Source organism: Symphalangus syndactylus, chromosome 9, assembly GCF_028878055.3.
Source record: "Symphalangus syndactylus isolate Jambi chromosome 9, NHGRI_mSymSyn1-v2.1_pri, whole genome shotgun sequence".
NCBI classification, from domain to species: Eukaryota; Metazoa; Chordata; class Mammalia; order Primates; family Hylobatidae; genus Symphalangus; species Symphalangus syndactylus.
Window position 1 is genome coordinate 139,344,570 of NC_072431.2, and position 26,987 is coordinate 139,371,556.

The 26,987-nt window shown below is 44.0% G+C and overlaps 1 protein-coding gene across 10 annotated transcripts in view; it reads right to left on the reverse strand.

Annotated features, from left to right (window-relative positions):
- The window catches only part of KANK1 (KN motif and ankyrin repeat domains 1), a 246,152-nt gene extending 220,270 nt beyond the window's left edge, over positions 1 to 25,882 (reverse strand). For 4 of the 10 annotated variants that reach the window (XM_063609920.1, XM_055294359.2, XM_063609921.1 and 1 more), the window contains exon 1: positions 25,568 to 25,868. The gene's annotated coding sequence lies outside the window, so the exon portion shown is untranslated. Of the gene's footprint in view, positions 1 to 4,429; positions 4,638 to 4,828; positions 4,968 to 25,567 lie in introns of all 10 variants that reach the window. The other 6 variants (XM_055294364.2, XM_055294365.2, XM_063609915.1 and 3 more) reach the window with 4 other exon arrangements.
- Between the last annotated feature and the right edge of the window lie 1,105 nt (positions 25,883 to 26,987).

The following is a 26,987-nucleotide window of genomic DNA, read 5'->3' on the forward strand; positions in this document are numbered from 1 at the left end:
ACAAACATCTTCTTAACAACTAGAATAGTGTCACAACTAAAACATGAATAGCTCAACACCACAGAGCTAGGCAGAGCAACACAACAGAAGTCAAGAAACAGACACATAGGCATGGGGGATTTAGTCAGAAGGAAAATGGACTATTAACAAATGATTGCGAAAACCATCAGCCATCTGGGAAAAAAAGTAAACTGGGATCCATATGTACTAAAATAAATTCAATATGGATAAATAATTTAAATATAAAAATACCAAAACTACAAAAGTACCAAAAGAAACCATGGACATTTTAAAAATAATAATTTTAAGATGGGGAACGCCTTTTTCTCTTCATGATATTAAATCCAAAGACTTTAAAATAAGCTGCTGATAAATTCATCTACATGGAAAAATGAAATATAACCCGAGTCAAAAGATGAACAAACTGCAAACAACTCCAATTCTTATCACATGAGAGGCTTATTTCCCTTAGGTATAATGTAATACAACTTGGTAACAGCCCAATGGCAAAGGATATGAACAGTTCGCAGAAAGATAAATACAAACAGCTCTTAAAAATTTATGAAAATATGCTCATTCTCCTAAGAGAAATGCAAATTAAAACCAGATGAGATACCATTTTTTACTTAACATATTGGTAAAGATTAAGAAATTTCATAACATACTGTGCTGGCAAGGATATAAAGAAACAGGTACTTTCATACCTTGCCTGTGAGAGCATATGTTAGCACAGCTTCCATGAAAGGCAGTTGGAGTAATATCTGTGACAAGTACAAATGCACATATCCTTTCACCTGGTAATTCTATATTCATCACACACGGCACTATCACGTGTGAGCATAATATATGTACAAAATTACCCCTTGCAGCATTGTTGGATGTAGCAAAATCAATAGGAAACTGATTAAACAAAATATGGAGTTTAAAATAATACTACGCTGCTGTTGAGAATGATTTAAAAAAAAAACCACACCTCTATATGGAATAGTCTGAAGACATATGGTTCTATGAAAAAAAGATATGTAACAATATATAAAGTCTATTATCATCTGTGACTTAACAGGGAGAGACAATATGATCACATACACACACTTTTAAAAATATATATGAGGTCAGGTGCGGTGGCTCACACCTGTAATCCCAGCACTTTCGGAGGCGAAGGCAAGAGGATCACAAGGTCAAGAAACTGAGACCATCCTGGCCAAAGTGGTGAAAACCCGTCTCTACTGAAAATACAAAAATTAGCTGGGCATGGTGGCACCGTTGCACTCCAGCCTGGCAACAGAGCAAGACTCTGTATCAAAAAAAAAAAAAAAAAAAGTGTGTGTGTATACATATATATATATATATATATTCGTCCTTCCAGAGATAACTCTATATATATATATATATATATATATATATATATATAAAACTCTCTCTCTATATATATATAACTCTCTCTATATATATATAACTCTATATATATAGAGAGAGAGAGAGTTATCTCTGGAAGGACGAATACCAGTTGCCTCTAAAGAGAGAATATGGTAGCTAGTACAGGAAGTGGGTGGCTTTTCACTATACACCTTTTATGTCTTTTAAATCTGAGCCATGGGCCAGGCACAGTGGCTCACGCCTGTAACCCCAGCACTCTGGGAGGCCAAGGCAGGAGGATCACTTGAGTCCAGGAGTTGAAGACCAGCCTGTGAAGCATAGTGAGACCCTATCTCTACAACAAATAATAAATTAGCTGGATGTGGTGTTATGCACCTGTAGTCCCAGCTACTCGGGAGGCTGAGGTGGGATGATTGCTGAAGCCCAGGAGGTCTAGGGTGCAGATGGCAGTGATCTTAAGACTGCAGTCCAGCCTGGCTTACAAATAAGATCCTGCCTCAAAGAAAAAAAATTGAGCCATATTAGCCATTTCAAAATGGCATGGTGGCTCATGCCTGTAATCCCAGCACTTTGGGAGGCCGAGGCGGGTGCATCACCTGAGGTCAGAAGTTTGAGGCCAGCCTGGCCAACATGGTGAAACCGGGTCTCTACTAAAAATACAAAACTTAGCTGGGCATGGTGGCAGGCACCTGTAACGCAGCTACTTGAGAGGCTGAGACTGGAGAATTGCTTCAACCTTCAACCTGGAAGGCAGAGATTGCAGTGAGCCAACATCAAGCCACTGCACTCCAGCCTGGGTGACAGAGTGAGACTCCATCTCAAAAAAAAAAAAAAAAAAAAAAGTTATTTTTTAATTCAGTAAAATGGCTGTAAGGTGAAGCTGAGGAAATCCACCAGAAAATGGAATAAAAAGGCTAAGACATAGAAAACAGGAGAGAAAAAGGTAGGATAATCAGAGGATTCCCCAGAAGGACCATCAACATTAAAAAATGCAAATTCAATGAAGAGAAAAGAGGGAAAGTTATGTAATTTTTTAAATGTTCCAATAATTGAAAAACATTGTTTCCAGTTTGAGAAGGCCACTGTGTGCCCAGAAAAATGAATGCAAAAAGACCAATCACAATACTTGGACAAAAAGAAAAATCCTAAAAAGTTTTTTTTTTTTTTCCCCGAGACAGTCTTGCTCTGTCGCCCAGGTTGGATGGAGTGCAGTGGCACGATCTCGGCTCACTGCAAGCTCCGCCTCCCGGATTCATGCCATTCTCCTGCCTCAGCCTCCCAAGTAGCTGGGACTACGGGCGCCCGCCACCACGCCTGGCTAATTTTTTGTATTTTTAATAGAGACAGGGTTTCACCGTGTTAGCCAGGATGGTCTCAATCTCCTGACCTCGTGATCCGTCTGCCTTGGCCTCCCAGAGTACTGTCATAACACGCATGCGCCATCGTGCCCCACCCCTAAAAACTTTTAAAGAGAAAGTGAGGGGAAACTATTTTTTTTTTAATAAAAACCTAGAACTTTAGGGAACAATCTCTTTAAAGTTCTGAGGGAAAAGGACTTTCAAACTAGAACTGTATACCTGGCCAAACTAGTAAGTTGTGAAGGTGAAAGAAAAAAAAAAAAAAAGACAATTTGGACATGCCAAATTTCAAGACGACTATCTCCCTTGTAACCTTTTGCAGAAGCTGTTGGCCAATGCTCTCCACCAAGACCAGAGAGCAGCCGAGTATAGGGGCTTACACCTGTAATCCCAGCACTCTGCGAGGCAGAGGTGTGCAGATCACCTGAGGTCAGGAGTTGGAGACCAGCCTGGCCAACACAGTGAAACCCCATCTCTACCAAAAATACATAATTAACCAGGTGTGTTGGCGCCTGCCTGTAATCCCAGCTACTTGAGGGGCTGAGGCAGGAGTATCACTTCAACCTGGGTGGTGTAGGCTGCAGTGAGCCGAGATTGCACCACTGCACTCCAACCTGGGCAACAAGAGTGAAACTCCATCTCAAAAAACAAAAAACAAAAAAAACCCCACAAAAACCAGAGACCAAAAGAAACCACAAAGAAGGAGGATACCATAGTATCCAGGGAAGAGAAACAGACAAAACGTACAGAACGGCCTGAATACTTCAGAAGGGATGCCTTCAGGAAGAAAGGATGAATGCATGGCTACCCTGAGGTGTGCAAACACACAGAGAGGAGGGTTAGGCTTCAGTTTGGGAATGAGTCAGTGACAGGTACTTAAAACAAGCACTCAAAACAATGATTAACTCTGGATGGGCAAAAGCTGTATGAGGAAGGAAATATCATTTAAATTACATGTCTTGGCTGGGAATTATTTCCAGTCTAAATAATACTATAAACATTATATATTAATCAAATAAAAATCATATTAATATTAGAGAGGGAGAAGAGACGTGTTGGGGCAAGTCATAAGAGTTATATCTTCATCTTCCACAGTGTGAGGAAGGTAAATATCCAAAATTGAATTAAAAAAAAAATCAAGAATTGACATGATAAGCATTCTTTCTCAAGACACAGTCATTTTCACAGGTCTAAAGCAGTCAAATATCAGCATTTTCTTATGGTTCAACATCAGAAGATAGATGAGAGATTCCTCTGAGGAGAGGGAATCAGGTGGGAAAAGCAGGGCAGACAGCTACTATTTTCATGGACGGTTTTGTAGAACAACTTGACTTTTTGAAGTGTGAGAAGACACGTATATAAAACATTGTTAAATTTCATTTAGATACTTTTTTGTAACTTTTATTTTTTTGTACAGACACGGTCTTGCTAGGTTGCCCAGACTGGTCTTGAACTCATGGCCTCAAGCAATCCTCCAGCCTCGGCCTCCCAAAGTGCTGGTATTACAGGTATGAGCCACCGCACCCAGCCTTTAAATCTGTCCTAGAGCCAACATTCAAGGGTTTTTCCCATATGAGAACCAACGATGGTCTTACGTGTGCTGCTCCCATCATAAAAGCCAGATTTCAAATCACATCTAAGACAGTCTAAGACTTCTAGGTCTACCACTGCTGGGGCTGCCCACCAGCTCCTACCTGTGGGCTGGGGAACAGTCATTGCTCGGCCATCCCGTTCTCTCGGAGAAACGCCTGAGAGACAGCACCAGGATCACACTCCTTGAAGACTTCAGAATTTTTCAGGTTTCTCATTAGCTCCAAAATTTTTATGATTGTAAAGTGATTAAGATCACAAAATAAAATCAGAATTCCTACTTTTGTGTTCTCCAAGAAAGGCTTCATTCACCTGAGAGGCAGAGAGGGATACATGTGGGGTTTGCATGCAGAACTCAATTAAAAGCAACCTGAATAAGAAACAACTAATTTGTCAATGGCTTCAGGTAACCAAATTTCAGAAACAAACTGATTCTTTATTTTAGAAATTTTAGAAAAAGACTGATCCTTTGGGTGACAAATGCAATTTTTTGTAAAACTAACCGCGCTGTTTCCAAAGGGTCCTTGTGAAATCCCGAGTTCCAGTTCTAATGGAGAAACAGCAGCCAGGGGAGCAGGGAAACCAGTCCAACCTTTGCTGCTTATTCTCCTAAATCACAGGGCGAACGTCACCACCTGCCTCCTTAAATAAAAATGCAACACTTATTAGAGTCATTGACAAATCTGGCCAGCTCAAAAATATGAAATTCTACGGCTTTTTGTATGCCTCACTTTGGGAAGCGGAGGCAGGCAGATCACTTGAGGCCACAAGTTCGAGACCAGCCTGGACAACATGGTGAAACCCCATCTCTACTAAAAAAATACAAAAATTACCAGGGCGTGGGGGCGCATGCCCACAATCCTAGCTACTCAGGAGGCTGAGGCATGAGAATCACTTGAATCAGGGAGATGGAGGTTGCAGCGAGCCAAGATCATGCCACTGCACTTCAGCCTGGGCCACAGAGCAAGACTCTGTCTCAAATAAATACACACACACGTATGTATACATATTCTGTCAGAAATCAGGGTCCTTGGGTTTAAGAAGCAAGAGTTGGCTGGGAGCAGTAGCTCACACCTGTAATCCCAGCACTTTGGGAGGCCAAGGCAGGTGGATCACCTGAGGGCAGGAGTTCGAGACCAGCCTGGCCAACATGGCGAAACCCTGCCTCTACTAAAAATATAAAAATTAGCCAGATGTGGTGGCACGTGCCTGTAGTCCCAGCTACTTGGGAGGCTCAGGCAGGAGAATGGCTTGAACCCAGGAGGCGGAGGTTGCAGTGAGCTGAGATCAGGGCAGTGAGCCACTGCACTCCAGCCTGGGTGACAGAGTAAGACTACATCTCAAAAAAAAAAAAAAAAAAAACAACAACAACAACAACAAGAGTTTGGGATTGACTAACCAAAGTAACAGACAATAGTAGTTTACAAGCATGTTAATACGTGTTTAAGTGAAATTCAGTCAAAAAGAAGCCTAAGTAGAGAGACAGCATACCCAAAATTACTATTTCAGAACACTGATCAAAACCACTAACTAGCCGGGCACGGTGGCTCACACCCATAATCCCAGCACTTTGGGAGGCCGAGACGAGCAGATCACCTGAGGTTAGGAGTTTGAGACCAGCTGGCCAACATGGTGAAACGCCATCTCTATTAAAAGTACAAAAATTAGCCAGGTGTGGTAGTGGACCCCTGTAATCCCAGCTACTTGGGAGGCTGACGCAGAAGAATCGCTTGAACCTGGGAGGCGGAGGTTGCAGTGAGCTAAGAACACAGCAATGCACTTCAGCCTGGATGACAGGCCAAGACACAGTCTCAAAAACAACAACAACAACAACAATAAAAAAAAAAACAGTAAGTGACATACTACCTGAAACAATGGTGCCAACCTGGCAAAAGCTAAAATAAAACCAGCCATAAGCTCAGATAAACAAATCTCTGTAATAAACGAATTCTCTTCCTTTGAAGATTGACTTGAATTCTTATATACCATACACTCCCAAAAGTTACTTGAAAAGTCAAACAATAAAAGGCAGAGTTATTGTCAAGAAAAAAAAACAAAAAAACTGCAGAACAACTTAAACAAGTAAAGGCTGGGGAAAGGGGAAAGGAAGGGAAGGGTTGTATTACTTCACCAGCAAGTTGAAGCCAATCACTTTCACAACTAAGCATGACACTTAGTTCCTGGCATCCTGGTAGACAAAGCAGAAAAGGGAATCAGGTAAGTTGGGAGATCCTGTTCTTCAAGGAAATAAATGTTTTCCTAACAGTGAACTGAAATGTATATTTCCTCATACAATGGGTTCTGAACAGCATTGTAAATCCTTATCAGCAGTTCATTTAACAGCAAATATCTATTTAAGGGTCTTCTAAGTTTCCAGTTCTGTTCTAGGAGCTTGATGTACCACCAACCAGCAAACCAGCTAAAGGTTCCTGCCCTGGAAAAGCCCATATTCTACTGGGATATGCTGAAAATAAACAATAAATAGGTAAATTCCATAATAATACTGGTTAATTTGTGATATGAAAAAAAAAGAAGAGGCCAAACGGATTAAGAGGGACCTGGAGTGCCAGGAGAAGACAGGTTATAACTTTGAATAGTCACGGTACTGACATGGTGACATCTGAGCAAGGACCTCACTGAGGTGAGGACAGAGCACTTCAGGCACAGGAAGGAGCCAGTGCAAAGGCCCTAAGGGAGGCAATAGGGATATCTGTGGAAGTGCAGAGAGGGGGCGAACACAGGAGAGGCTACAGAATAACAACGGACCAGGCAAGGACAACCATGGAGTTCACTGTAAGAACTTTTCCTCCCATGGAAACAAGGAACCAACAGACAGTCTACGCGGTGCCACAATGTGACTTTTGTTTTTAAAAGATGGCTGTTGAGAATGGATTGCAAGGGAAGCAGAGAGTCTAGGTATCAGGCTAGTGCAGTAATCCAGGTGAGAGAGGATGGTGGCAGTGGAAAGAGGGAGGACGACGCAGATTCTACATATATTTGAAGGTGGAACAGGATTTGCGACTGAATTAAAGGTAGGGTGTACTAAATAGGGGAGTGAAGACGATTACAAAGTTTAGGGGTTTTACCACCAGAAGCCTGTGGGGAGAAGGAGTTTGGGGGAAATAAGAAATTCTGTTTGGGTGACGTTCAATTTGACGTGGCCACCACACACTCGGGTGTAGATACTGGGGAAGGAGTTGGACCTTACGGAGTGGAACTGGAGAAAAAAGTCAGACCTGGAGACCTAAATGTGAGAATGACTGGAATATCAACCACACTTAAAGCCATGAGAGAAGATGAGGTCACCACGAGAATGAGTGTCTACAGAAAAGAGATCAAGAACTGAGACCTTACAGATGATCATGTTTTGCATCAACCATCAATAAAAGCAAAAGGCTAACATTAAGTCAGGGAAGGCATTTTCATGGGAAACCACAGCTCAGCAGTGCAGGCATTTAGCTTTTGGGCCAATTCTGGCTTGATTCCCATGAGCTGTAAGCACCAAGGGAGGAGTAACGAAGTGAAAACCAGGGCAGGTCAGAGGCTGGTGGTCAGCAGAGCACGGGCAGACACACATTGCTAAGCTTAAGGAGTGCACTAGAGTTTACAGCATGAGCTACATTAGGTACCAAAGCCACTCATCAGAAAATACCAAATTAAAAACCCAAAAGTCAGCAAGAAGTCCCTTCCAGATCTGTCCCTGCAGAAGTAACCATTATGGTATTTGCCTTCTGCCAGTTCAGCCCCACTCTGGGTCCCAGACCTGGAGAACAGACCCTGGGGCACACCAGGACCCCCTTCCTCATAAGCAAAAGGGCTCAAAAAGCACGCCTTTCTCTGAGTCTTAGTACAGAGACAGAGCACTGAGTACCCCCGGTATGCCACGGAGCATATGCTCTGCTTGTGAGAACCATGAAGGAGACCAAGTGAGCACAGAAAGGAGCATTAGGAGTGCTATCTAGCTGTGTGTATGTGCACTCCCAAACATAGAACCCTCTTAAAACTTTTAACTGCACGAAGGAACCATGATATATATATCTGTACCCAAACTCGCTCCAAAAACACTTGTGGCATCTTTCCAAACTAGATGCAATTATATTTACCTTTAATTTAAAAATAAATAAATAAATTTAGCACAAGGGAAAACAGAATCGTAAGATGAGACCTAAATTAGTAAATAACCATCATCAAGCTCTCCATTTCATGTATATATCGCATATGCAACATGTATATATCGGATATACAGTGCGATATAAATTTGGTCAAAGCAATGAGGAAATCACAATCTCTTACAATATTTACACTATTCAATAAATCAAACATTTTCCCAAGAAATGTGCCAACATTTTCTAATATCAAGGCCTACAGCAACTTTTCTAACAGTTCTCCAAAAAAGGGCCACTGAGAGAGGCAAAAGGGATCACCATGTGTGAGTTTCCTGTGGCTGTTTCTTAAACTCTTCTCTATGTCTAAATAATGGAAGCTGAAGACACAGTAGATGTTCATTCAGTAAAAGAATCTGGGCCAGGCACCATGGCTCATGCCTGTAATCCCAGCACTTTGGGAGGCCGAGGTGGGTGGATCTCCTGAGGTTAGGAGTTCAAGACCAGCCTGGCCAACATGGTGAAACCCCATCTGTACTAATAATACAAAAATTAGCCAGGTGTGGTGAAACACACCTGTGATCCCAGCTACTCGGGAGGCTGAGGCAGGAGAATCGCTTGAACCCGGGAGGCGGAGGTTGCAGTGACCCAAGATCGCACCACTGTGCTCCAGCCTGGGCAACAAGAGCAAAACTCGTCTCCAAAAAAAAAACACTCTGGAGGGAAAAGAAAGTACAGAATTCCAAGTGCCCGGAGTTTTGATGAAATTTCATGAATGAACACTATTTCCCAAAAACAAGTTTTCATTAAGAGTTGGAAGCAGGTTAAGAGCTCAGGAAGAACCCTAAGTGCAGCAGTCTGACACCGGCTGAGGCTTGGTCCACCTACTTTAAAAGTCAACCAAGCGGGCCGGGCGCGGTGGCTCACGCTTGTAATCCCAGCACTTTGGGAGGCCGAGGTGGGTGGATCACGAGGTCAGGAGATCGAGACCACGGTGAAACCCCGTCTCTATTAAAAATACAAAAAAAAATCAGCCGGGCGTGGTGGCGGGCGCCTGTAGTCCCAGCTACTCGGAGAGGCTGAGGCAGGAGAATGGCGTGAATCTGGGAGGCGGAGCTTGCAGTGAGCTGAGATTGCACCACTGCACTCCAGCCTGGGCGACATAGCGAGACTCTGTCTCAAAAAAAAAAAAAAAAAGTCAACCAAGCAGAAGAGACTTGAGCATTCTCATAAAAATTACAGAATCTAAGACTGTTGCCTAAGTAGATGGCCCCCACACCTCATAAAAAGGAGTGTGAGGGTGAACATGCAGAAATGGCCAAGATTCCCCACAAAAAGAATCTCAACATGTAGATGGTGAATAACCAATTGAGACACAAACGTTCTGTTCCTCACAGCAATGTATGATTACATTTTGTCATCTTGCTTCAAAGAATTCCGATTTCATACCTTTTATATAAGACAGAAATTTCCTAGTAAGACTATCAGCAACAGCTCATCAGTTTCATTTTTGAAAGAAACATACCAAGACGGATTGATGAGGCTTTAATGAATTTTATTTCTGTCGAAAGGCCCCATCTCTACCCTTCTCTTGACAGTAGCATCCACTTTTAATTGGCTGCCAAAACCATATTAAATCAGGCAATTAAACAAAAATCATCTGACCAATAGGATAGTAACAATGCATGGAAAATCAAGATATAAAAGTCAAGAGAAGAAGAAGTGTAACTTCTTGATTAAAATACAGATTTAGAGCCATGGGAAACAACTAATGGAAAGCTACCAAGTTGTTGGTACAGCTCTCCAATTCATAAAAGATTAATCAGTCCTGTCCAAAAACTAGACCCTGTTTTCCGTATCTAGGCAGATTTCTGAGGCATAATCTTTTCAAAATAAAACCCAAAGTACAGATTTAACCAATTCTAAAAACTATTTCTGAATCAGAATACAGGCCATTAAATTTGAGTTAAATATAGTTTTCCATTATGGTAGATTATATTGTTTTCAATTATTCGCTAACCTCCCTGAAAGAGGATTATATCCCCCCCACTGTTACGTGACTTATAGCATCTCCAGATGGAAGAATTAATCGAACTTCTCTACCGCATTGCTGGCAGGCCTGGCCATATGACTTTCTTCAGCCAACCGAAGGCGAGTAGAAGTGACACACAAGCAGAAGTGTTAATAACTATGAATGAACTGGTCATTTCCTTTTTAATTTTTATTTATTTTTTTGAGACAGGGTCTCACTCTGCCAAGCAGGCTGGAGTGCAGTGGTATGATCACAGCTCACTGCAGCCTTAACCTCCCCAGGCTCAGGTGATCCTCCCACCTTCACCTCCCAGGTAGCCAGGACTACAGATGCGTGCTACCACACACGGCTAATTTTTGTATTTTTTGTAGAGATGGGTTTTTGCCATGTTGCCCAGGCTAGTCTTGAATTCCTGGGCTCAAGCGATCTATCCACCTCGGCCTCCCAAAGTGCTGGGATTACAGGTGTGAGCCACCACACCAAGCTATGGTCATTTCCTTTCTCACCCTCTACCATAAGTATGTTCCAGAGCGGAGTGGCTTATTAGGTCTAGAAATTAAAATATATTCTTTTAAGTCACTGAGCATAACTAGACTAATATGAGTAATGAAACCACTTCATTTTTAAAGATGTTTTAAAAATCAATGGAATGGAATGAATGATCATTAAGTTTTTGCCTTATAAATGCATGCTTTAAGGGGAGAAGAAAAATCTACATGACTTGTTTGTCTGACCTTTAGAAGACCTTATTGAGAACAATAGTACGTTTCAAAGACGACAAGGTTCAACAGCTCACCATTCCAAAGGCATGTAATTAATCTCTAACTGATGGAGGATAAAACAAGGATCAAGGTTATAAACTTAACTGGCATACCAGTCTCCTGGAAAAATAAGGAAATGTAATTGTCTGGGATTTTATGAGAGGTCGAAATCATTCCAAAAAGTCCAGGTTCTTCTTTAGCTTTTTAGTATTAGGCTCTGCATGGAAATCTTACCAAGACCTGAGGATGTGAATAGTTTCATAAATGATTGCTTAAAAAAGAACTTGATGAAAATCACTAGACCTCTCAAACTTCTTTCTAGAAGCCAAAGAAAAACAATACCCAAAGTTAAGACTCCTCTCATAGCTACTCTTATGAAAATATACAAGAATTAAAAACTTAATTTCTGAAGGAAAAATATTCAGCACCACCTTTTGCAAATTTGTGGCAGATCCTGACAAGTTGGAAGTCCAGAGAAACTCAGAACACTTACTAAGTTAAGGATGATAGATCTTGATATCCAGAGGCTGTGGTGAGAGAGGGCTTTGGGGGAAAAAACACAATTATAAGGTGCCTAGTAAAAGTTGAAAGACGCTGGGCGCAGTGTCTCATGCCTATAATCCCAGCACTTTGGGAGGCCGAGGCAGGTGGATCACCAGAGGTTGGGAGTTTGAGACCAGTCTGACCAACATGGAGAAACCCCGTTTCTACTAAACATACAAAATTAGTCAGGCGTGGTGGTGCATGCCTGTAATCCCAGCTACTCGGAAGGCTGAGGCAGGAGAATCACTTGAACCTGGAAGGGGGAGTTTGTGGTGAGCCGAGATCATGCCATTGCACTCCAGCCTGGGCAACAAGAGCGAAACGCTGTCTCAAAAAAAAAAAAAAAAAAAAAAAAAAAAAAATTTAAAGACAATGCTAAGAAACTCCATATAGGCTTCATGGAGTTGTGGTTTCCTACAAGACTTGGGTCCCTGAGCCTGCCTCTACCCTTTACTTCCTGCCAGAGTTCCACCTCTCTTGTTCACTGTAAGTCATCTAGGATCACTGCCCTTTCTCCGCTCCTCTGGCCTAAAGTAAACAAGGTGGCTCTTTGAGGACTTTTCCTACGGAGTATTATAGTCAGGAAATACTACATGCTAGGTCTTCCTTCACCTTCCTCCCAGTTCCTCCTCTTTACACACTTAAAACACCACGGAATGACAATATTAATATTTCTTTCCAAACACAAAAAAGCAAAGAAAACACACACCTCACAGGAAATAGTAGAGTTTCGATTCTAGAACCCATGCTCCGAACCCACGCTCCGAACCCCTCCCCTAGATTGAATCAGATCCCCTTGAAGTGTTTGGCCAAAAAATATAGGTAAAAAGCCAGGAAGAAATGGGAAAGTAAAAACTGCCCTGGGTCACTGGGGGTCAAGGAGGGAGAAGGGGAGGCTCAGGATGACACAACCCAACCTGGGACCTGAGGTTAAATACAGACTTCAACATGTGAACAGTTGCTTTAAGCCAGGACTCAAATCAGATGGGCCTCCTAAACAGGTAAGCACAGTTATCTGGTCAAACTGGATGTGAGGTCAGAGGTTTACAACACTTTCTTTGAAAAGTTCCCAAGAAAATGATTCATAAACTATATAAACTTCAAGCCCCTTTAGCAGTGTTTCCTCCTTTTGCTATCAAAGTTGACAGAGCAGGAAAGAGTGACAGTTTTTTCCACAGTACTAAGGCTACTTTATCAGATCATTTGGGGGATGGCTAAGAACCCTCAAGGTTGGCTGGGTGAGGTGGCTCCTGCCTGTAATCCCAGCACTCTGGGAGGCTGAGGTAAGTGGATCACTTGAGATCAGGAGTTCAAGACCAGCCTAGTCAATAATGTGAAACTCTGTCTCTACTAAAAATACAAAAATTAGCCGTGCATGGTGGGGCACTCCGTAATTCCAGCTACTTGGGAGGCTGAGGCGGGAGACTTGCTTGAACCTGGGAGGCGGAGGGTCCAGGGTCCAGTGAGCCGAGATCACGCCACTGCACTCCAGCCTGGGTGACAGAGCGAGACTCCGTTTCAAAACAAAAACAAAAACAAACACAAACAGCTTGCTGAATTTTGGAAGGATAACTAATAGCTCCCTTGTGGCTCTGAGCGCACCAAAAAACACAAGAGGGATGTGTATGTGTGTGTGTGTGTAGAGGGTGATGAAGAACAGAAACCACACTCAGATGCACACCTGCCAGGGCATCTGGGGTCAAACCTCATTAGGACAAATTTCTTCATAACCCAAGTGTTCAAACTTATGCTGATGGAGGCATAAAATTCCTAATCACCTGAAGGACAAGTACCACCCAGTGGGCTGCTAAGCCACTATAATGATAACTAGTGAATCAATAGCTTCAGGCAGATCTGACAGCCTTAGCATGCTACTGATAAAATGATCCATATTCATTCAACAAATATTTTTAAATGCCTATGAAGCATAACCTAATAACTCCCCTCCCACCTGGGCGCATCATAAAAGGCCTTGCTATTCCTCAAGCCAGTGTCTCTGCACTGCACCTCCCACCCACATTTCTGTCATTCCCTGCATTATAAACAATTTTCAGATCCCACTCTACAGCCAAAACCGCTCCCCTTCCCTCCCCACTGACTCTAACAAAGACCCACCAGAAAGAACATCACTAAGTTCACATGATCTCATTTGGGAGCTAGCCCTGAATTCCCTAAACTTTAAAAAAGCAAAAACAATATACAACTTTCATCAGCAGTTATTTGAATCACTTCTCCCAACTGTTTCATGCCAGAGCTGAGGAAGTGTGATGAATTAAGCAATCTTCAACCATGTCTCTCAACCACCTTTCCTTGATAGGAATTCAGCAAACTTTCCTCCTACTCCTGAATTATAACTCCGAAAGGAGTTAAAAGTTTGGTGTCTCTGGAGGCAGAGAAATCTTATTCTGCCTCCAAGGTCAGAAGCCTGAATTGTCCAAAAACCCTTTAGATTATCTGACCCAGGACATAGTCTTGCCACAAACAGGCCAAACAATACCTATTAAGTACCTTACAGATATTTAAGACCACCTTGTGTCTGTCCCGTGATCAGCAATACCCCAATAATATTTAAGTGAAGATGGAATATATGCACAGAAGTACAAAGCTAGAAGACAGCTGCATGCTGGATTCCTAAACAGGCATACAGGTCTTAAAAAGAAACAACTGAGAGGATAAAATAGGTGCCCAGAATAAAAGCTAAAGGAAGAAACTTCAAAATGTCAACAGGAAACAAATCAAAACAAACTCAAACACATCAAATCACATGTGAGGTTTCCTTGAAACTATGCATTTCATTTGCTAAGAAGTGACAAAAACTTAACAGCACTGCCACTGAAGTCTCACAATATATAGCTTACCCCTACGTTAACAATTCCCCTTTCACTCTTTAAAAAATTGTTCATCAGGATCTCAAGTTTTCTTTTACATTTATGTGGAAATTTAATTCCTGGAAACTATAGAACATGATTCAAATTCTCCTATAAAAATGTCAAAATGAAAGGCAAAAATCAATAGATTGAGTTAACAAATAAGAAAAGTTGAAAGAGTAATATGGTATGAGCAAAGTTTCATCCTTTAAATACCTTAATTCTCAGAACTAGTAGAGTTATCCATAAACTTCTGTTCTTTGAATTTTTATTAGAAGTAAATTCCTTGAAATACATCTCTCATAAAACTAAAAGAAAAAAACACAGTAAATGAGTGTAGAGAAACAGAAAAGCTAGAGTGGTTAAAGAACTGACACAATGACTCTAGATGAATTCTTTAACTGGCTTTTTCTTCTTTTTTTTTTTTTTTTTTTTGAGATGGAGTCTCGCTCTTTTGCCCAGGCTGCAGTGCAGCAGCACGATCTCGGCTAACTGCAAGCTCTGCCTCCCAGGTTGACGCCATTCTCCTGCCTCAGCCTCCTGAGTAGCTGGGACTACAGGTGCCCGCCACCACGCCCAGCTAATATTTTGTATTTTTTTAGTAGAGACGGGGTTTCACTGTTAGCCAAGATGGTCTGAATCTCCTGACCTCATGATCCACCCGCCTTGGCCTCCCAAAGTGCTGGGATTACAGGCGTGAGGCACTGCACCCGGCCAAACTGGCTTTGTTTTTCTACTTTGCTATGCAATAAAATAAAAAGAATGAACCCTTTTTGAGGTGTTCATTTCCATTAGTCATCTAGGGAATCAATAACACAGGTTTACCAGATTAGTTAAAACAAGACAACAGACAATAACAAGCACTGTGGGGCAACTCAAACTCATACACCACTGTTGGGAATACCACTTGAGAAAACCACTCTGACAGTACCCACTCCAGCTGAACTGCATGGCCCAAAAACTGCACTCCTAGATATGTATCTAACTTACATGTGTAGCTATATTCACCAGAAAATACATACAAAATCATTCATGACAGTACTGTTCATACTGGTTCAAAATTGGAAACCCAATGTTCATGTACAATAGGATGAACAGCAGTATATTCACATGATGGAACACTATACAGCAATGAGCATGAACCCATAACCACATACAACATGGATCAATCTCACAAATATAACATGGAGAGAGGCTAGACACAAGAGTACACGCTCTCTGATTTCAGGTACATAAAGTTCAAAAACTAAGTTGATCTATGATATTAGAAGTAAGGATACCCTCAGGGCAAGAGTTGTGACTAGAAGGGGATATGACACCAAGATGGTCAGATTGGTCTGTGGCTCCATTTGGGTAAAGGAGATGAGGGAGTATTTGGCAGAAAAGTGAGCTGAACCATCTCGTAACAGGGATAATCCCATCCCCTAAAAAGGGCTACCCTGAAGCTATTATTTTTATAGGAAAAAGCAGCTCTATTGAGATGAATAGGAAGGAAGGAAGGAAGGGAGGGAGGGAGGAAGGGAGGGGAGAGAGGAAGAGAGGGAGGGAGGGAGGAAGAGGGGAAGAGAGGGAGGAAGAGAGGAAGAGAGAGAGGAAGACAGGGAGGAGGAGAGGAAGAGAGGGAGGGAGGAAGAGAGGGAGGGAAGGAGAAGAGGAGGACAGAAAAGAGAAAAGGTGAATACAGTATTTATGTTTCATTTCAACTTCTGTTCTTTGACAGGGAGTCTCGCTCTGACACCCAGGCTGGAATGCAGCGGCGTGATTTTGACTCACTGCAACCTCCACCTCCTGGGTTCAAGCAATTCTCCTGCCACAGCCTCCCAAGTAGCTGGGACTACAGGTGTGCACCACCAAGCCCAGCTAATTTTTGTATTTTTAGTAGAGATGGGGTTTTGTCATGTTGGCCATGGCTGGTCTTAAACTCCTGATCTCAAGTGATCTGCCTGCCTTGGCCTCCCAAAGTATCTATTTTTGTTCTAATTGCTTTTGTTCTATTTTTCCCCAAGGTCAAAGGGTGAACCAGTCAGAATTAACAACAGAAATATGAAAAAATTTAGCCAAAAATATTATGCAGATAGCAAACACAAATTTACATTCTTGTCACTAACCACGTCAAATTTTATTAATAAGACAAATATCAAAAGCGGTTATATCTGCAATATACAATGAATGCAAACCAACAAGACAAGAGGTTCTTATGTGTTTCTTGGGCGATAATTATAAAAAGGGATTAGTTGTGTGTTCTGAGAGTTAAACTAAGCCCCGTTGCTCAATTATATTAACTAAACGAATCCAAAAAAAGAAAAAACCCAAAGCACCTCCAACAGAGTTACAGGGCTCCTGACACTCTGTTTCCAATTAACTGATTGCTTTGGTAATGGAAAAAGCAAGAGAGCACTTATTTCTGACAGCACATCCACATACACTCAACTCAACCATGTGTCTGTAATAAGATTCCTCATTGGTGAAAATATCATTTGCTTCCAGCATTCATAATTTAAATGCAAAGTGCAGGGAAGGAAAAGGCAAACAGGTAACTGAGTTTAAAAGCCAAAGACAAAAAATAAAAACTGTCAAATTATGCCACCTGCTAGGCTCACAAAGAGGACACGCTCATAGGCAATTCCCATTTCTAGCGGCTGGAGTGTTTTAACAAAAGCCTCATTGTCAAGCCTCCACCATTCAAGACAATTTTGCTGTTTTTCTGCCGTGTCCCTCCCCAACACCATGCCCTTCAACAAACCTGAGTTTTCCATATCTCTACGGCCTGGTAAAGAATGGACTGCTTTATTTCAAATCAGAAAGGTAACCAAAAGAAGACAACTAAAAATAATAAGGCAAAAATAATAAGATATCTAATAAAAACCAGGAGGCAGAGATAAGAGGAAAGACAGGTGTGAGGGAATATAAATTCCACTTCTTTCTTAGCAGGAAATTAACAGATATTGTCAAATTTATGAACTCAAGCATAGACTGGCAGTATATTTTATACTGCAAATTCTTTGACACTCCCATCAAGTGGCAGGTCGATGTCCCCTCTTCTTGAGCCTGAGCAAGTTTTGTGCCACAACCAATAGTTTGGCAAAAGGGAAGTTACTAACTTCTGACAATATGTCATAAAAGGCCATGAAGCTTCCAAACGGTTTGCCCAAGGTGCTCGTAGCAGGGTATGATGGTTAATTTTACGTGATGACTTGGAGGATGTTTTTGGAAGAGATTCACATTTAAATCAGGTAACTATGGGTAAAAGAGACTGCCCTTCATAATGTGGGTGGGCCTCATGCAAACAGCTAAAGGTATGAACTGAACAAAAAGATCGGCCTCCCTGAGCTGGAGGGAATTCTCCAGCAGACCTCCTTCAGTCATATTCTAGACTCTCCTCGTCTCCATCTGTCGGCCCACACTGCAATTTAGGACTAGCCCACCTCTAAACTGAATAAGCCAATTCCTTGTTTCAAAAATCTTGTGTGTGTGTGTGTGTGTGTGTATTTATATACACACACACACACACACACACACACATATACTATTGGTTATGTTTCTCTAGAGAACCCTTAGTAACACATGAGGGAAGCCTGCTGCCACACAAGTTCAACTACCTGGAGCCACCATGCTGAAGTCACCATGAAGACAGGTAGTTGCCATGAAGACAAATGAAGTCAACATGTGTACGTGCTCTGCTCAACAGTCATTGCTGAGCCCAGCATTCCAGCTACTCCCACCAAGGCAATAAGTCATGGGAGCAAAGCCTTTTTGGACCCTGTGGACCAGCACATCCACCAGCTGGGTACCAGGGAATGGCCTCAGTCAACACTGAAGGCAGCAGAATCACCCAACCCAGCCCTGCCTGAATCCCTGACCCATAAAATCCAAAACACCATAAAACAAATTTTTGAGCCACTAAATTTTGGGGGGTAATTTGCTAAAATAACCACTAGAAGAACTAAAAACAGAAACAGCAGTTATCACACCTAAACCAAGACTGTAGCTGAGTTGGGACCAGACAAGAGTGATGAGTTTTGTTTTTATTTTAAGCCCTTTGCTTATATTATTTACACTATGTGTGAGTATTAGAAATTCTATAATTCAGAAATTCAAAAATTAAGGGAATAACAGCAAACATGTTTAAAACTGTATACCAACTACCCTTCTAAGTGTTCTTGAGTCTGGACAGGTTTGTGACTGCCTCAACCAACAGAGTTGGTTTTAACTCATTCAATCCTCACAAGAACCCAATAAAGGAGGTGCTTTTATTATCCCTGTTTATAGATGGGAAATTGACACACAGAGAGGTTCAGTAACTGTGCCAAAGGTCACACAGCAAGCAACACATTCTAGATTAAAAGTAGCCAGCCTGGGCCTACACCTACAATAATTCCACAGAGATCACCAGGCTGGCTCGGCAGTCCCAAGTCACAGGAGGAAAGGTACAATTTCAAATTGCCATTCACCTGGGTCTCCAAGCATATGACTGACCATGGTATTATGTGTCAAGCACTGCCAACTTTTACTTTTTCAAAACCTATTGCCTAAATGCAGTGCCCTTTACTCTAATTCCCACCTGTACACATTTTTCAAGGCCAAATCCCCCTAAATATCACCCAGATCTCTCTACTCAGCATTACTTTCTCCATCCCCTTCCTTTCCAGAGTGAACCTTTTATATCAATATTGAGTATTTCTATCATTTTGCCTATTAATACAATTTTGCATCATTATACATTAATTCCCTATGAACTCTTAGCTTTCTAGTCTCTGATTTCCCCCACCAGGGCCTTGCACATAATACAAATTTAAGTACTGTTTACTAAAGTTAGGTGATATTAGCTTATTGAGAATGAAGGCTGGTCTAGCAGCCTTCATCTTAGACAAATTATCACTGAATTTTACCTGAGGGGAAAGGAGTTAAGATCTATAATTAGGCAAAGAAGCAGCCTACTGCATTTTAATCTCTGGCAGGTGTTTACCATTAAACCCCATGATGCTGACTTGAATGTACCCAACAGCTTTCTCCCAAAAACCTCCAAGTACTTTTTTTGGCCTATATATTAATTCACTTATTTTCGGTATCTTCCAGAAAAAGAATGGTAAGGAAGCCAGCATCACTGACCCCACTGTCCAGTGGTCAACTGGGGCTCTCCCTGTGCACCACTGATCTCTCTCCTTGAGAAGGCTGTCTCTTTAGTGATGTCTGCTCCCTAGCCAATTTCTAGAGATTCCTTAAAGCTGAGCTAAAGTCTTACTTTTGGGGGAGGCAACCCTTAACCATCTAGACAAGAAAGACTTCTCCCTCAGAACTTAAACAAGCACTGAGTTTGTAGAACGAACACTCCTTGGTCATGTGTAAGAATTTTGCCTAACTGGTATTTTTAATTATTAGATATAATTTCTGGACAATCAACTACTTAATGGTATGATTCTTCTTATATTCTTTCAAGCTCTTGGCTCAATACCTTTGCAAACAGTATCATATAAAGAAAATCAGTGATTGCTAAATGAAATTGCCACAGAAGTTCAATTTATGCTATTTTTAAAGAAGTTATCATGGCCAACCTCACCATTATTTTCACAATTGCAATTTAACCCAATGAGACACCCTTTGGCAGGTAATATATTAGCAATTTAAAGATTTCTTAGACGGGGTGCAGTGGCTCACACCTGTAATCCCAGCACTTTTAGGAGGGCAAGGAGGGAGGATTGTTTGAGGCCAGGAGTTTGAGACCCTCCTGGACAAACTAGCAAGACCCCATTTCTACAATTAAAAAAAAAAAAAAGGAAAAATTAGCTGAGCGCAGTGGCATGTGCTACTCGGGAGGCAGGCTGAGGCGGGAGGATTGCTTGGGCCTAGCAGTTCACGGTTACAGTGAGCTCTGATCCTGTCACTGCACTCCAGCCTGGGTGACACAATGATATCCTGTCTTAAAAAAATAAAAAAGATTTCTTTAATCAATTCCATATTAGGTTCAAGGACAACTCTGCAGACAGCAGTTTAACAAAGATCCCAAGCCACACAAACAAAAATCTCAAATTTATGAAATACCCAAGAGGGAGGTAAAAACTGTATGCACAAAGATGATTTCCACAACAGTATGTACTAGTAAAACACCAGAAATTAACACACATTTCTAATGAGAGGATTATTAAGTGAAAGCATATCCTTAGGCATATGCAGGGATTAAAAAGTCTGAGACTGAAGCAATATTAAGATATTGTGTTAAGAAACAAAATACAAAATTGAGTATTAGAATTGTGACTCCATAAAAACATGAACAGACATGGAAAAGCACTGGAAGTGAAGACAACAAATAATTAGTCTGCTAGGATGGGGTAAATATAGGTCATACTGGGCCAGTGGCTCATGCCTGTAAACCCAGCACTTTGGGAGGCTGAGGTGGGCGGATCACGAGGTCAGGAGATGGAGACCATCCCGGCCAGCACGGTGAAACCCCGTGTCTACTAAAAGTACAAAAATTAGCTGGGCATGGTGGCGTGTGCCTATAGTTCCAGTTACTCCGGAGGCTGAGGCAGGAGAATTGCTTGAACTCAGGAGGCAGAGGTTCCAGTGAGTCAAGATCGCGCCACTGCACTCAGCCTGGCGACAGAGCAAGACTCCGTCTCCAAAAAAAATAATAATAAATAGGTCATATTTTGTCCATCTGCCAAACTCTGCAGATCTACTGCTCTTCCAATTTAAAAAGGACACAACAGAACTCTCTCACACTGCGGAGAGAAGTATAAACTCTACAACCACTTCAGAAATCCGCTTGACTGCACCTCTAAACTGAATCCTAGTTTGGAACTGGGAAATGCTACTTCTGAATAGAATTTGTACAAATGTACACATTTGTATTGGATATTGTGTATCAAGACATGTACTAGAATTAGAATGTTCACAGTCACACTACTTACCATGTAAGAAACTGGAAACTATGTAAATGCCCCTCAAACCTAAAAATTGATAAATTGTAGTCGTACAATTGAATATTACACAGCAGTGAAAATAATTGAACTAAAGCCACAAGCAACAACACAGCTGAAACTCACAAATATAATGTTGAGAAAGAAACCAGGATACTAAAAGCTATATACCGTGTGAGTCTGGGTAGAGCATGAAAACAGACAATACTAATCCATAGTCGGCACAACGGTTACTCTTCGGGAGGGGCAGTGATTGGACAAGAGTATACGGGCACTTCTGCAATGCTGGCAATATTTTGGTTCCTTCTGTGAGTATTTGTTGTATGTTTATGTTCACTTTGTGACAATTTGTTAAGATGTACTCTTAAGATGTATAGCTACGGGCCAGGCACGGTGGCTTACGCCTGTAATCCCAGCACTTTGGGAGGCCAAAGCAGGTGGATCACCTGAGGTCGGGAAATTCGAGACCAGCCTGACCTACATGGAGAAACCCCGTTTCTACTAAACATACAAAATTAGCCGGGCATGGTGGCGCTTGCCTGTAATCCCAGCTACTCGGGAGGCTGAGGCAGAGAATTGCTTGAACCCGGGAGGCAGAGGTTGCAGTGAGCTGAGATCATGCCAATGCACTCCAGCCTGGGCAACAAGGACGAAACTCCATCTCAAAAAAAAGGAAAAAAAAAAAAAATAGGGCCAAGCAGGGTGGCTCACGCCTGTAATCCCAACACTTTGGGAGGCAGAGGCAGATGGATAACCTGACGTCACGAGTTCAAGACCAGCCTGGCCAACATGGTGAAACCCCCATCTCTAACAAAAATACAAAAATTAGCCAAGTGTGGTGGTGCATGCCTGTAATCCCAGCACTTTGGGAGGCTGAGGTGGGCGGAGCATGAGGTCAGGAGTTGGAGACCAGCCTGACCAACATGGTGAAACCCCATCTCTACTAAAAATACAAAAACTGGCATGGTGGCTCACACGTGTAATCCCAATACTTTGGGAGGCCAAGGTGGGCACATCACGATGTCAAGAGATCAAGACCATCCTGTCCAACATAGTGAAACCCTGTCTCTACTACAAATACAAAAATTAGCTGGGTGTGGTGACATGCTGCCTGCAGTCCCAGCTACTCGGGAGGCTGAGGCACGAGAATCACTTGAACTCGGGAGGCGGAGGTTGCAGTGAGCTGAGATCGCACCACTGCACTCCAGCCTGGCAAAAGATCGAGACTCTGTCTCAAAAAAAAAAAATTAGCCGGGCATGGTGGCAGGTGCCTGTAATTCCAGCTACTTGGGAGGCTGAAGCAGCAGAATCGCTTAAACCTGGGAGGCAGAGGTTACAGTGAGCTGATGCTGTGCCATTGCACTGTAGCCTGGGTGACAAGAGCAAAACTCCGTCCGCAGGGCTGCGGGTATGGGAGATGTATACCTGTGGTACAGCTCATCTTGTTTTGAGAGAGGATATTGCTCCGTCATCTAGGCTGGAGTGCAGTGGCATGATCATAGTTCACTGCAGCCTCAAACTCCTGGGCTCAAGTGATCCTCCTGCCTCAGCCTCCCAAGTAGTTGGGACTACAGGTGCATGTGCCACCACATCCGGTTAGTTTTTATTTTTTTTTGTAGAGACAGAGTCTTGCTATGTCAATGTTCTAAATTACCAAAAAAAAAAAAAAAAAAAAGATGGCATAAGCTGTCACCCATGCAACAGGCCTAAAACTTCCCCAAACACTTGAAAACAAGTTGACTTTTCTTATTGAAGGGTGAGTGAGAAGTGTAGTGGATGTTGCATAATTTGGATAGCTTCAACTCTCCTTACTAAAAATGATTTTTAAAACATGCACAAATTATCCAACAAAAAGCGAGTGAAGTGTCCAATTTTTCACAGACCCACTCTGCTGCTTCAGAATCTGCTCACCCTATAGTTACTCCATCTTAACAGTCCTCAGCTCCCACAAGCACTGCCGCTTTCGGCCATTCTCCCATCCCTCTCCCCAATTCCTTGCACTGCCCCCAACTAGATCCTTTTCCATCCTCCCCCTCCCACCTGGGATAAAAAGTTAATGTATGCACACATTAACTCAGAACTATTTGTGAACAGACACTGATACTCATGAAATGAAACTAGTCTTGAATGTATCAATTCCAGTAGCCATTTGCCTGTGGTTTTTTGGTTTCTTTCTTTGGGGCCAGTTTGGATATTTTAAAAAATTATTTTTAAGCCTAGTCTTTTTTCCTTCTAACATTCCCTGCCGAGCGCGCGCACACACACATACACCCAGAACTCACTTCTGCTGAGGCAGAACCTCGACTACAGTGATTTATGGACTAGGCAAGTCTAGAGCCCAGAAAGCATCCCTGTGCCCTAAGGGGATAAAATGTATTCCCAATTTGTGGGTCTCTACAGGAGGTACTCCTCTACTGGCAGCTTCTCTTCCATCCTTATTAATTTTAACCTCCCCATAGGAAATCCAATACTTAATTTTTCTTGCATTGCTTCAGCAGCACCTTTCCCCAAACCTAGTAACAGAAAAAGGACCAAAGTTAATCATCTCTCAGTTTTCTCAATCTCTATCTTAGAAAAACTTCCAAAGTAGCTGCCTTAAAATGACGGAGACGGGCTGGGAGATGGAAGAATGACTGCTAATCGGTATAGGGTTTCATTTTGGGGGCAACGAAATGGAATTAGATAGTAGTGATGATTTCATAACTTTATGGATATATTAAAAACCAATGAATTTTAACTTTAGAAGAGTAAATTTATATGTTTATTACACTTCAATTTTTTAAATAAAACGTGCTCAACATTTTAGTAGAGAAAGTTTTGGATGAAAGGAGAAACTGGCAACAGCTACTTAGCTGTTACACCACCTAAAAACGAACTTGAATAAACTCAGGAATTCAAAATAAGCAAACAGACCCTAATCTCCATTCAGCTCCAGAGGTGGGGGGCAATGAAGGTGAGGAAAGGAACTGCACGATTATAGATCTGGATGATTAAGCTTCCTTATTAGTCCCGGGTATCAGGGTCTAATAGAATCCATTATTTAATAAGATGGGCTGACCCTCTCTATAGAGGCCATGTGCAGAAAGCGAGCGCTGGCGGACGCCATAAATTGTTGTTAACGCTAACACGGCCAAGGCCTTCACTAGGTCATGCTCGTGCAGCACGGCTCGTGCTGACCTGCAAGAGCCACCAAGAACAGTTGCCTCTGAAAGTTCCACGGGACCCAGGTGAAGGAAATGAGTGGTCAAGGGGCAGTGGCTGCTGCGAGCGCCGCTGCGTGTTGCCCAAAGCAGCACGGAAAACGGGACATTGAGGGACAAGCCCGACCTGGAACCGAGGGTCCTCCGAAACCCACGCTGTCCACTCCAGGGTGGGCTGCCCCCAGAGGCCCTGAGCGCTGCAGTGCCCACGCCCCTCCCCCACCTCCCCGCCCTCCAACCCCGGCCGGAGCCATCTCGGAGCTGGCGGAGGGCGACCCGAAGTCACCTGCCCCTCTGGGGCCGAGGATAAAGGGGTCTTGACCGCCACTCCCTCCTGCAAAGCACAACATCGAACTTCACGGAGAGCCGCTTCAGAGAAGGTCCCCCATTCCACCCTGGGCTAGGGAAGGGCCCAGAGGCATCCAAGAGTCAGAGCGCCGGGCCGGGGGTGGACAGGCGCCCGCACCTTCCCGCCGGCCGGCCCAGCCCGAACTTTCTCGCTGCTGTGTACCCGGCGCGCCTCTCCCTCTTCCAGACGGGCCAAGCTCCGCCGCTGCACAGCGCGCCAAACTCCGACGGCCGCGGGGCCGACGCCACCTCTCGGACCCCTCCCTAGGACCGCCCCAAGGCCGCCGGGTTCACCCGGGCGAGCGGGAGCCCGCAGGGACTGCCCTCCGCCACCGCCACGGCCGCCGTGCAACCCCAGGGCGCGCCAAGTTGCCTCCGCGCGGGGGCCAGCCCGAGGCACACGTAGGGACCCGGCGCTCCGGAGCAACCTCGCCGCGGCACGGGGCGCAGCACAGCCGCCGCGTCACTCACCTTCAGCCGCTCCTCCCAACCTGCCGGCAGTTCGCTCGCTCCGCCGGGAACCCGGAGCTCGGGGAGGGGCGGGATGCAGGGGGCGGAGTCGGCTCCGGCCGGCAAGCGCCAGAATTAAACCCTGAATCGCACAGGAGCCGCCGGGCTCCGCAAGCCTCTCACCCGGGGTGGGAGACAGCTGTGGCTGCGCTCCGGGGCGGCGCGTGACGACGGCGCGGGCCGGCGAAGCCCTGGCTGCTCCCTCAGCCCCGAGGACGCCCGGCTCTCCGCGGCGCGCTCTTTGTACCGCGAGGCCGGTCGCGGGCGGACCTCACTGCGCCTGCGCGCCGCGGCGACTCCACCAGGCCCACCGGGCACCTCCGTGCACCTTCGTCGGCTCGCCTGGCCCGCGGGCCTCGTCGCGGCGAGAACTAAGCAGAAGAACTTCCTCCACCCCGGCTCGCTCCTTCTACCAACCCGTATTTACCAGCTCCATCCTCGCACACACACCCGCAAGGGGAAAAGAAATCCACCCCCCGTGAGACGGTGCGGTCCTCCCATCTCCGGCTGGGGCGGGGGTCCCGGCGACGAGGCTGGCCTGCTCAGCGTCCCCCCCAGCGCCTCTGTACCGCCCCTCCCTCCACGCCGCTAGGAAGTTTTCTGACCCCGGGTGAGGGGGGACGGGAGCGTGCAGAACTCTGTTTCCTGCAGGTGCCTCATCAGCACAGTCGCCGGGGTGGCCAGAAACCTCCCGCCTCCAAGGGCACCTCCCTTGCGACCTCCGTGCATTCGCCCTGGCTCGGCTGCAGGACAGAGTCCTCGGCGGAAAGGGGAGGAGGAGGCGTGTTCAGAAGGTTGCAGGTTCTGGGGACTCCAGAGAAGACCCAGTGCCTGCCTCGGGGACTCAGGATTGAACTGGCTTCCTAGTTAAGTCCTAAATACTCGATTTAGAGCAATCCAGTAGGTCCAAGAGAAATTAGTAGGGATTGAGAAGCTGTGACTTTAGTCTTTCAAATTGAATGTGGCTTGAATAAACGGAAGAAGAGCTTGGGAACTGAAGGAACGATTTTATAAAAACCAGGTATTACTTAAAAAACAATGTTAGCTCTCCAATCAACTGATTGTCTTAAGGGAGAGAGTCCTCCCCTCACCCTCAAGCTCTCTAGCACCGCACACATCCAGCGGGGCGTTACACACGCTCAGTCTTTTTTGTAAGTGTGCAAGTGAGCCATCAAACTTCACAAGGCGACATGCTTGCCTCTGGGGAGAAGACGCTGCTTCTCCACAGTTCAGAGCGAAGCACACCTGCAAATTCCTGAACTTGATGGCTCCTGACTGTTTAGGGAATAGGCGAAGGGCAGCCGGAAGATGTGTGAAGGCAGGAAACCTCATTTTGAATCTCAGCCCCTTTGCCAGCTCACTGAGTGGCAATAAGCAAACT